This window comes from Haliaeetus albicilla, chromosome 13 (genome assembly GCF_947461875.1).
Source record: "Haliaeetus albicilla chromosome 13, bHalAlb1.1, whole genome shotgun sequence".
NCBI lineage: Eukaryota > Metazoa > Chordata > Aves > Accipitriformes > Accipitridae > Haliaeetus > Haliaeetus albicilla.
The window spans coordinates 33,153,420-33,165,604 of NC_091495.1; the positions used below are offsets into that span (position 1 = coordinate 33,153,420).

Here is a 12,185-nt window from a genome sequence, read left to right on the forward strand (position 1 = left end):
TCCAGTAATGAGAACTTGGCCAGTGCAGAGATTGGAGACAAGTACTGCCTACCATACTCTGTGCACGCTTAACGCCTCTCCTGATCCCCTGTCTTTCCATCGACATTTTCTGGGCTAGTTTTTAAAGCAATGAATCTTCCAGGAAGGACAATGTCTATAACATGATTAAAGTGGAAAAATACACCGTTCCTTTCACTTGCAGTGTTTTTTTCTGAGGCTCTTTGTCAAGACAGTAATAATATTATTCCTGTGGTCGTGCTTCGGTGCAGAGGCAGTCTGCTGCCTAACTGGACTAGTGATTTTGGGTAGAAATGATAACATTCAACAATACCATTTTGACCAAAACAATAACACTCAAGCAGGCATCCAAACACTAACTAAGGAATGCAATGTTTGCCAGTGCTTTTAGGATAAATGTTGACACCATCAAGTTTGTTCTAATAAGCCTGCATGAGCCTGTGCTTCAATTTATGAATGTGGACTGTATTTCTTGATTTAAAATGTGTATTAAAGGAACAGTTAAGCACAGGAATCTAAAATTTGGCCTGCCCTGAGTGTTTTGGATCTTTGGCATACACGTGGCAGTTCCTTTCCACTAAAGCCTTCTGCTCTGTTTCCAGCAAAGGGCAGGCAGTGAGGAGAAGTTTACAAGGCAGCGGAATACTTGTAAATGTCAACACGCAGCCTGCTAGCAAGAGCTGAGCGAACTGGTACAACCAGAAAGTTACATACCCATGAGAGGTGGGCGCGGGTGGAGGGGAAAGCAAGGGAGAGAGGACTGGAAAAACATAAAAGAATCCTGGGTTGTTTCTGTAGGGTTCTGTAGGAGTAGACTTTATTCCAATGATGTTGCAGGCCTCGTAATTTGGGGTAGCAGATGGGAGCAGCCACATCAGTCCTGATAACATCTTGTATTTTGCAACCTCTACGCAGAAGTGGGCCCTATGATTGCAGATACAGCCCCTTGCAGAACTGGCCTGCAGAGCAGAAATAAGGAAATTCAAATTCCCAAACCAGACTTTGGTTTGCTTACCGGAACGCGTGGAGGAGGTGGGGGAAATGCGGATACCTAGCCATGGCTTATTTGGCAGGCAAACTAAACACGTTCCGGGCTGCACAACACGGAGGGAAAGCACTGCTGCTCCTGACCATGTGAAATTTAAGAGCGGTATACAGGAGGCAGAGCACACAGGGCGATTCCTAGGACTCCACTGCCATGTGTTTCTTCGCTATAGGTATCTCCGGCTTCAAGCTATAGGTGAGAACAGTTGCTGCGGGATGCGAACAACGCTGAAGGCTTGGCCGGGGGTTGCTCCCCACGGCAAGCCTGGAGGGTCTCTCTCCGACGGGCTTTCGCCGAGGCAACGCAGAGCCCAGTAGGATGGCACAGAGGCCCGGTCACCCCGCTGCTCGCCACCCCCGGGGCTCCGGAGGAAAGGCCCCGGGCGGGGGGGGGCGGTATGCAGTAACGGCAGCGGGGCAGGGGCGGGGGCCGGGGCTGAGAGGCCGGGTCGGGTCGGGTCGGGTCGGGCCGGGCCGGGCGGCGTTGTCCAGGGTCTTGAAAGCGAAGACGAAGACCCGTGCGGGGCAGGGGCCGTACCGCCGCGCTGCAGCCGCGCCGCTCTGCCTCGGCGCTCCGCTGGGGCTTGGCTGGGCACGGCGGCGGCTGGGGGGCCCGATCCGGCTGAAGGACCGGGGCGGCAGCCCGCCCTCACCGGCTCGTTGCCGGGTAGGGCCCTTCCCGGTGCCCCGCGCTCTCCCCTCCCTCCACCCCACCTGTTACTCGCTTCTGTTCGCAAACTCGCAGCCGGGCCCCGGGGAGCCCCCGCGACGCCCCGGGGATCCCCTCCCGCGACCCCCGCCGCTGGTGGGTGAAGGGCGGGAGGTGGGGGGGGGGAGAGGAGGGAGGCGGTGGGCACGCCGCGGGGCGGGGCCCGGTGTTTTGGTTGCGCGACAGCGCGAGTGGCCAATGCGGAGTTCGCGTTCCCCCGGGGCCGAGCCGGCGAAGCCAATGAGAGGCGGGGCCGGCGCGGAGGGGTGGGGCTTAGGGGTGTGCGAGGGAAGGCGAGAGCGTGTGTGTGTGTGTGTCGGTGCTGCTCCCGCCCCTCCTCCGCCTCTCCTCCCTGTCCGGCGGCTGAGGCGCACTCGAGACCCAGCGCCGGGCAGAGCGCGAGGCAGCGGGCGAGCGCGAGGAAGGGGGTGGCGGGGGGACGAGAGGAGGAGGAGGAGAGAGCGGCGGCGCGCCCGCCTAGCCCGCGAGACCCCAACGGACACCCCCCTCACACCCCCCTCCCCGGTTCCGTTAACGGCTCCGGCGCCCCGCGGGCGGCGCGTCCCGCGGGAGGCGGCGAGGAGCGCGCGCCGCTGGCGGGGAGCGGAGCGGAGCGGGGCGGGGGGTGGGTGGGGGTGGAGCGCGGAGAGAAGCCTGTGTGGGGAGGAGGGGAGGGGGGGGGGGCGCGGGGAGCATGGGGGTCCCGCGGCGGGAGCAGCCGGAGAGCGGGCAGCAGCAGCGGCAGCACCAGGTAAGGAGCGGCGCCTGCCACCGGGGGGGGACGGGCCGGGGACAGACGACGGGCGGGCGGGGTGCGGGCGTACCAGCGCTTTCCCTGCCGGGAAGGGCTCGGGAGCAGTTTGGGAAGGAGGGGGGTGTGTGTGTGTGTGTGTGTGTGTGCCATCCTCTCTCCCCTCAGGTGCCGTTGGGAGGGAGACGCGGCTTCTCCGGGCTCCGCGGGAGGACGGCCGGCTGCGGGCGGGGGAAGCGGCGGGGAGCCGCGGGTCCCCTGTCCCCACCGGCACCCCGTCCTCGCCCCAGCTCGCTCCTCTTTATAAATAGCGTCGTGATCTGCTGCATAAATAATACCCGTGGGGGCGGCGGGGGTGTTCGTGGGGTCGCCGGTCACCTGCCAGGGCGGTTCTGCCACCGGCCGCAGCAGCGGCTCTGCGCCCTGTCACGTTGCTGCCGTCTCCGAAGCGCACTTAAAGAATAATGGCAATTACGGAGTAAGTTTGCCCAGATCGGACGTCTCTGGGGTATAGCTGTTTTTCAGAGCGGAGACGGTGCGGAGGGGACCGCCGAGCGTTTGGGGTAGCCGCGGGAAAGATTCTTTAGCCCGTGCAGTTTCCTTAAGTGATTTTAATGTTATTTATTTAGTTACTGTATACGAGGCGCAACCTGTATCCTTTTGCACTCTTTGTTATCTTGCAGCACTCCCATACGTGTTCGGTGGTCCGTTCTCCAAACTTTGACTCGTGAAATGATAGTCAGCCGAGCTCAGCTTTGCTTTAGATTTTATTTTCCTGGCTCTGTACCTCTTCTGTGGTGCTCCGCAGCGTTTTGCTGAGGTGGTGTATGTCCGTGTGAATGTGGAAGTAGCCTTACGCAGTCTCGACAAAGACAACTCTGAAGTTGACAAATTTCAGATATGGCTATTAACGTTCACGGAGTAGGCCAGTAAACTAGCTTAGTACTTGATGCTGGATTATGTTAACACGCTAGTAGTTTGAATATTTGCTTTCAGCCTGGGTTTTCTAGAGGAAAAGAGTTCTATTTTTTATGATGCAGAAGATACGCAAAGTTGAAGAGAATTGCACATGTAAATGCTCCCCAGCTCTTTTGTGCGCAATTTTCACTTCTAAAAGTTAACACTAGATGGCTTTCTTATATCAGATATCCAACAGAGAAGGAAAGCATGTAATCTCTCTCTGCAGCCTACTATTTCTCTATTTGTCTTTTTTTTTTTTTCCCCCTTCGCATGAACAGTAAGCTACCTTCTTGATCAGTTCTGCACTGACTGGACCAGAGCAGAATTTGAAGTTTGCTTACCAGCTGACATAATTCATTGTTTTGATCAGCTCATCTTGTTGCTTATGGACATTATTTTATATATGTACTACCAATATCTAAAGGAGGTTTGTTGGAAGGTAGTGCTGCAAAATATTTAGGTTGCTTTAGAGGAAGGCAGCTGGATAAGGAGGGATGTTTGAAAATGAAGAAAAACCAAGAATTCAGTCACAGTTGTTGCTTAGTTTGAAGGACTTATTTTAGAAAGGACCATAGTGCATTAACGTTTTTTGTTCAGCTATTTTTTCCCAGATTCTGTACCTAACTATCTTAGACTGAAGCATTTTGGAGTTGGATTCAGAAACGTAGTGCATCACAGCCTGCTGGATATAGGAATGCCTAGGCCTGATGCCTTATTAATCTATTTCTCATGTTTTTCCAAACCTGTGACTGTTGTCAGTGAAATGAGTTATTTGCCCCCTGTTTGCTTCTCTAGTAGTTGCTCTCTCTGAAATACTTCAGTCTTAAATTTGATCTTTGAAATATCTTTTATTATTAATGCAAACATGTTTAAATCATCAAGAGCTGTAATGCATTATGGATATTTAAACATCACTTAGGCTCCGCAACAGTTGATTTATAATTTATGTAGTATTCATATAAAGCTATATTTCAGAGAGGTCTCTGAATGTATTGTCTTAGTTTTGCATGCCCAGTGGTTTACCTTACCAGGTCATGCAGCTCTTAGATGTAACAAGAAGGAATACTTACTTGTAAGGATGCCAGGCTGTTTCACCAGTCGCATTGGATCGATTAAAGATCATGTCATTCATCTATGTCAAGGGTATGATGTGAAACCTAGAACTAAACAAAACCTCAACTCTTTGTAGCTGGTATTTGCTTACTGTGCAAATCAGAGTGTTTTTAAAGGTTTCTGTTCCATTTTCTTGAAAGAAAGGTGATATGCTCTTTTTTTGTAGACATTTACTGATATACCATTACTCAAGTGCATTGTGAAATACTCTTGCAAATGAAGAGAGTCAAATGAGGAACTAAGCAAAGCAGTGGTCAAACAGGCAAAACCATCCTTTTCTTTTGCTGTTTGCCCTTTACAAGTGAACTGAGACAGTTCTTTTTTTCACTTTCAGCTTCATATTGGACATAGCATTTGGGCGTTGCACCTAAGCTTTTTAGGGGCAGATCAGCAGTTCAAACTGCAGGAGAAAGTAAATATTTCCTCCTTGCCTTGGCTAGAATTAATATTATATTTGGATGGTTGGATGTTTAAATATTTTTGGTAGGTTCCTACCTTTTACCAATGAGTGATCTAGTTTGGTAATATTGAGTGAGAAATGGTATGTTAATATGAAAATATAAGAGAAGTTACAGACTGTGGAAGGAGGGTGGGGCGCTGGGTTATCTAGTTTCTTGTGTTAGTCATCCAAGATTACCAACAGTAGCTGCATTGATAGCTTGAAATGAAATAATGATTTGACAAATGCACTTTTCTCTTTCCATGCAGTTTTTGCCTTTTGCAATTTAAAATGCTTTGCAATTTTAAAATATTTGGGCAAGCTGGGTTGCGAATCAGTGAAGTGGTGATGGCTGTTTATTTTATGTATTGCAGTATTGTACTCATAGCAATTTTTGATATGGTAGGTAGCATAATTTATATCTGATTCTTTAAAACATTACCTCTTGCAAAGTTAAGACAAACTTCAGTTTATCTCTCTATTTTTAAGGGAATTTTCATCCCATCTTATAAATCTGAACAGTTCAGGAAGTTTAGGGTAGGGGTGCCCCTCAGAGTCTTTTTCTACCCTGTTTTTTCTACCTGAATTATTTTGATAAAATACTGTGAGGACTGTCTACCAAATCCAAGAATCCAATAAGAAGAATTCATGAGGACTGTTATTATGTATAGCTCTGACTGTAGAATTTGTATTCAGTAGATTGAAAAGTCTGTTTCATGTTTTTCTTTAATTTAAAAATACTAGTTTTTCACATAGGTTGCATTAAGAATAACATTAATTCCTCATGACATTCAGTGTTGATGCTGTATGACTGGTTACATTTTCAAGAATTGCTAGGACTTCATATGAATAGCTGTCTTATTTTTTTAGTTTGTTGTGAAAGAGCGAACTGAATGTTAAACATCTGATTTACCCTGACAGAAGTAAATGAGAGAGACCCTGCCTTCCTTTGTAGTAAAGCACTGACCCCAGATTTAAAGGCGTTTTCAGGCATAATTGAATGAACTGAAGATTGAGAAGGATTATTATAATTGGTGATACTCTTGTAGTTTTTAGCTAAAGACACGACAGCAGTAGGCAGAAATGTCATTGTGATTATTTCGCACCATAGTTCTTACTAGAAGATATGTAGACTCTTGTTTTGATCATGAAAGTGTAATTACATCAGCAGTTAGCTACTCATGATTTATATGTGGATTCTTCTGGTTTTCTGGAGTTTCTTAAATAGTGATCAGTTCATACATAATCAAAGGTCTTGTTTATAGAATGTCTTGAATCTGTACGGAGATAATCTTCTGAACACATAATAAATGTAAGCAGCTGCTGTCCCATCTTTTTGGATCTGCAAGCAAACAGCTTTATTGGGTCTGATGTTTGTAAAACACTTTAAGAATAGTAGATGTTTGAAGTGAAGTAGGCATTTGTTTTTAGTTGCTGTTAACTGGGGATTCTATGTTCCCGAAGAAAATCACCTGTACTCCTTTTTTTTTTTTGGGGGGGGGGGGAGGTGAGGTGGGGGCAGGGAAGGCTGAGAGATGCCATGTGGAAAGATACCATAGCTGTTCTGGAAGTAAGGGAATCTGGAAGGAGGCTGGAGGAAAGGTAGAGTAAATTGTCCTGTGGTAGCTAGGAGGCTGGAAGGCGGTAGTAGCAGAAGTTCCCCTCCCCCTCAGTAGCTCAAATGAAATTCTGAGCACAGGACTTGGAGTTTTGCCATTGACTTTGAATCTTTTCTTATATAATGTCTTCATTTGTTGTCCTGGATCTTGCAAAGTGACATATCCAGCTCTGCAGATATTTGTATAATCCTCCTAGATTATTTGCCGTTCCTTCCTTCCTCCCCCTCTCCCTTCGTTGCCCAAATTCTCACTAGCACAGTGGCTGTGGATTGTGATAATGCCTGCCTGCTACCTCCTCTTTCAGGGAGGCTTTTGAATCATAGGTATTTCACAATGTGACTTTTCAGACTTAAGTTATATGAAAATGATTTTATGAGATTTATGTTAGAGGACACATAATAGAGATACAAAGCTCTCCTACAACTCAACAATTTGCCCTTCCATTTCCCTTTTGGTTCATCAACCTTTATTTTAAACCTGATACAACCTGTGATGAAATTATAGAAGTCTTTTACAGTTTACATAAACAACAGATTACAGTACTTAATAAAATGTATTTATAGGGAAAGGTACTCTGAGAATGCTAGAGGTTCTGTGACAGATTAATTCAAATGGAATAAAATTTTTTTTTTTTTTTTAAACCTAGTATATGCTCTTGAACACCTTCATAAAATTTTTCTGGTGGTTTTTTATTGGTTTGTTGGTTTGGCTGTTTGGTTTTTTTTTTTTTTTTAAATACTCATTTATTCCATATATATGAGAGGGAAAGGAGATTCTGGGCCACCTTGTATTTCATGTTGGATTTTTACATTCACTCCAATCAAATAGGATAAATTGTGAAATGATGTGAGAACGTAATGGCAATTAAGGTGAGTAAGGGCAGAATAAAGCTTTCTATAGGTGTTATAAATCCATGTATTGTTAAAATACTTTTGCTGTTTTTTTTCCTTTCATGTGGGGGAGTAAGATGGAATCCTGCATTTAGAAAAACTGTCACTGCAAAAGCAGTTCTGTCTCCTATATTTTATGGAGAAGGCATTTGTGAGAGGAAATGTCAGTCTGTGTTTATTTGGTTTTGTGTTTTTTTCCATTTGTTTAGGTTGGGTTTTTTTTCACCTGAGAGTTACAAGTTATTTAATCACATTCTTCTTATCTGGCTGTTTTCATTTATGGCTTTCTGTTCAAAACTAATTATTTCCTACTTTTAGATACCTAAAATACATTCAAGGAAAAAAGAGCTCCTAAGTATTTTTCTAGCCTCTCAGCACTGAAAATGAGTTCCTGACATGTTTTAGCATGAAATCTCATTACAATATTAGTGTGACACAAAGTGGGGGGGAAAAAGTGGGGGGGGGAAGTGTGGCTGTGTATATGCATACATTCTCATGCATAATGTGCATATCATCTACAGCGTGTAGGAAATTGTACATATTTTGCTGTGCTGGTCTTGCTTATTGCAGTGGCCAGCTGCTCTTGAAGAATTAGGAACAGTTTATGGTGATCAGGTTATCGTTGCTCTTCTGCTGTAGTAAAGTAAGCCTTGGCTTTTGCTTTGTAAGGTTGTCAGGACAACAGCTTATTATTATTGTTCCTAGTGGTTTTTCTCTATAGCAATGGAGGGAGCTGTTTCAAAGAGAGTGGCTGCCTTGCCACATTGGGCTGCAGGATTGCCAGCTGTGATTTGGGTTCAGCAGGATGCTCTGGGTTTGTCATGTAAAAATTCTAATTGATGATGAATGCAAACCCAGTGTGAGAATAATTTTGTTCATTGGACTAATGCAAAACAACCCATTGTATTTACAAACCCATGGCCTATTTTCTCAGCAGTATTGTCATTACTCCTCTGTTCTCTTCTGTCTGAGGCTCAGAGAAAAATGTTTTATGTTTGACAGTATGGAGCATATGATATGAGTTGAGACAAGGTAGGAATTAGTTTAAGGCTATGTTACGTGAGTGTGCTCCAGTCTGACACTGGAGCTAACAAGTGAAACCACTGGGGATTTCTGTTAGGTTTAGTTTGTCGTGTCTTCGACAAAAACATCGTTATGAAGTTGGTGTTCAATGAAGCCATACAGTAACTGTTTTAGTGTTGTCATTTTGAAGAGCTACTGTTCTTGTTATGTGGTAAATGAGAAAAAGAATGCCTGTTAATACATCTAGCAATCTAAATGACTACAAAGGTGCTTCTCTGCATGCGGTCATTATATGCAAGAGGTGCAATAATTTCAACTGAAATAACTTTTAGATTGTTGGCATGTGCAGGGGTGGGAAACTTGTTGTGATGTTCAGCAGGGAGAATTCTATGAAGAAAGCTTTCAAAAAACTTTGAGGAATTTTTTTTTATTTCATAAAATATGCTAACACATTGGACTTATTTTTGCACTTCCATAGCTTCCTTTATATTGTTGATATAAAGATATCCCTTAGTTTAATCTTCAAATTGTTTGATCTGGGTTGAGCTGTAGTAGTCAATTAAGTGATGTCCAGGTAGTTAAAATCCTTTATCAAAACAGTAACCTTCCATTTCAAATTCCTTTTTCAGACAACTGAAACAACAGTCCATTCACAGAGTAATTTGGCAGAGATACATAGGCATCTGCATTCAGTTGTGGAAGCTGGCTGACAGAATTAGAAGCTATTGGGATAAACCTGTCAATGCTGAAAATGTTTTCTCCTTTATCTGGCTGCTGGTTTTCTGAGATCAGGCAGGTTACTCCAGAGGTGTCTTCCCCCTCTCATATTCTCTGCTACTTGCCACCCCCTGCTCCCAACAACTTTTTTAGTATATTTGTACATCTCCTTGAATCACACAGCCTTATAGGAAACCATTTCAAATGATAATTTTTTAAAGGTGGTGAGACAAAGTGGGGTAAATATAGTGATTGGTCTAATCTGTAACGATGTGAAAACAGGTTTGCTCATTTCCACTTCTCGTCAGATGTAGAATTTAATCAGTTTGCCACAAGAAGGAAACAGGATAGATGAGATTATCTGAATTGGTCAAGAGCTGTACAGGTGGTTGCTCAGAATGCTACACTGAAAAACCCCAGGCTATCAAATATAAATCGAGCTCCAACAATGTTTTCTATATGAGATGAGGTTTCCACTGTTAGAGCAGAGGGATCTTCTGGAATTCTGAGCTTTTGCTGGCTTCTTACCCTGGACTCCTGGAAATCATTATTTTTGGTGGAGATTTCGGAGTGAAGGGCAAGCAGTACTTCTTTAGTCTGTGAGATTCTCAGATTTGATAATTTTGCTAATGTCAGTGTTTCTCTCACACTTGGGATGCTTTGTGCTTTTTCTCTGTCGTTGTGTAACTTTTAAAATAAAGTTTCTATGAGGATAATTACCCTTGAAACTTTATCTTTTCTATCAAATTTTGCTGAGTCAAATGGCCGCCTCAAAAAATCTTAAGGCGGAGGGAGGTGTTGCACTGTGCGATTGCATAAGGCTTGTTTCCTTAGAAAATAACTCCTAAAAATAGCTGACCATTATTTCCATCATACTGATTTGCAGCAAATGGATGCAGCACTTTGTAAAGTGTTTTGTTTTTACTTTGAATTTTACTGCTGCATTTTTTTTAAAGTATTGTTAAATATATAAGATTATATTAATGCTGTCAATGTAGAGAGTGTACTTTTGTGCCTGATAATGGGCATACAAACTGTGTCTTTGTATTCACAAACAGTTAATTGAATATCTGCCTTGCTTTGTGCCTATTAAAATATTGTGACTGAGTGTTAAAATAGAATATTTACATATATGCATAGTAGTAATAATTTCTTCCTGGGAAAATAGATGCTTAATGGCAATGTTGTTCTCTTTCTTATGTAGACTGTACCCAACAGTGACGATGTTCCTGTTTACTCATTTTACAACATTCAGTATGCCTGTAGGTCAGAGGTGTTTAAAGTTGCAAATTGGAGATTCTCAGGAACCACTTCTTTTCCATACCAGCTGTCTCAAACACATCTCTCTGTACAATTGTATGAATTTTTTGTGGCAGCTACAGGAATCACTGTGGGGAAAAGTAATAATAAGAGACATCTAAAATATGTTAGATAGTCCTCTCTGTGACTTAACAGCAGGTTATAAGGTTGAAAAAACAACTCCACCAGACAAACCATTCTTCATGGACTCTCAGCAAGTGCTTTCCAGGCTCCTAGTCACCTGTGGGTCACTGTGTGAAAATTTGCTCAACTAGAAATCCCCTAAGTAGAGGTCAACATATCTGTTGCAGCTGTATATGAAATACTAATCAATTAAATTGATAAATAAGTTTTAACTTTTGTTTAAGTAATTCTTTATATTGCTTTTTTTTGTCATAACGTGAAGTCTTGCCCATTTCATCATTCATATATAAGGAGGATAATGACTTTGGGTTTCCCTGGTTGGGTGGTGAAATTAGTTTTTATTTTCATGGACCATATTTACAGATTCTGAAACTTAAAACCTTTCTGTTTTATGCATAAATATATTTTTCTTTAGTCCTATGTTTTCTTCCCTATTTGGAAGAAATCTAGTGCAATTGTTTTGTTATGGGGACTTTTTTTTTTTTTTCTTGCCCAAGCAGTAATTAAAATTACCTTGTGTGAAGTTCCTGAGTACCTTTTGTATGCTTATCAATAGTCCTGGGACCTTTCTGTATACTGCCGAAATTGTAAATGCCATCAGATTAGATTTAATATTGCTTATGGCAATTTACTCATAATCTACTTTGAGTTTATTGAGGCTTTTAGCGTGGTTTTCACCGCATCTGCATAACCAAGCTGCAATGTTGTGATTCGGATGGGAGGACTGGCTGGATTGTCAGGCTCAAAACGTAGCAGTTAATGGTTCGTATTCCACCTGGAGAGCAGTTACAAGTGGAGTACTGTACAGTACTGCTGAACATCCCAACAAACTGTGCTCTTTAGTACCTTGATGAATGACCTGGAGGAGGGGATGAAGTGCATCCTCATCAAATTTGCATGTGACATCACATTGGAGGAGTAGTTGACATGTTTGAGGACAGTGCTCTGCAGTTTAGAGAGGCTGGAGGAATGAACCATAATGAATTTTGTGACATTCAACAAGGATAAATGCACGTTCTTACGCCTTGCAACAGTACAGGGTGGGGACTGACTGCCTGGGAAGCAGCCCTGCTGAAAGGGACCCGTACACTCTGACAGATGTGAGTCACTGTGTCAGTCTTGACTCTCACAGTGAAAAATGCTAGCAGCATACTAGGCTTTATGAACAGGAGCATAGCCAGTGGATTTCCAGTATTCAGCATTCCTTAGACCACCACGTTGGATATACCCCATCCAGTTTTGGTTCCCCAAATACGTGAGAAACATTGAGTGAACTGAAGCTGGTTCAGTGGAGAGCCAGCAAAATGAGGGGCTTGCAGCACGTAAGGAGAGGCTGAGAGAACTGGCTTTCCATAGCCTGGACAACAGAAAGCTCAGGGGATACTTCATAGCTGCCTCCTAAGGTGATACCTAAGAGGTTATTAAGAAGACAGAGCCAGGCCCTTTACAGAGGTACTTG

The 12,185-nt window shown here is 43.8% G+C and overlaps 1 protein-coding gene across 5 annotated transcripts in view; it reads left to right on the forward strand.

Moving 5' to 3' along the window:
• The first annotated feature begins 2,110 nt into the window (after window positions 1-2,110).
• Window positions 2,111-12,185, forward strand: part of SIPA1L2 (signal induced proliferation associated 1 like 2) — a 151,911-nt gene continuing 141,836 nt past the window's right edge. For 2 of the 5 annotated variants that reach the window (XM_069800747.1, XM_069800751.1), the window contains exon 1: window positions 2,114-2,522. The gene's annotated coding sequence lies outside the window, so the exon portion shown is untranslated. Of the gene's footprint in view, window positions 2,523-12,185 lie in introns of all 5 variants that reach the window. The other 3 variants (XM_069800746.1, XM_069800748.1, XM_069800750.1) reach the window with 3 other exon arrangements.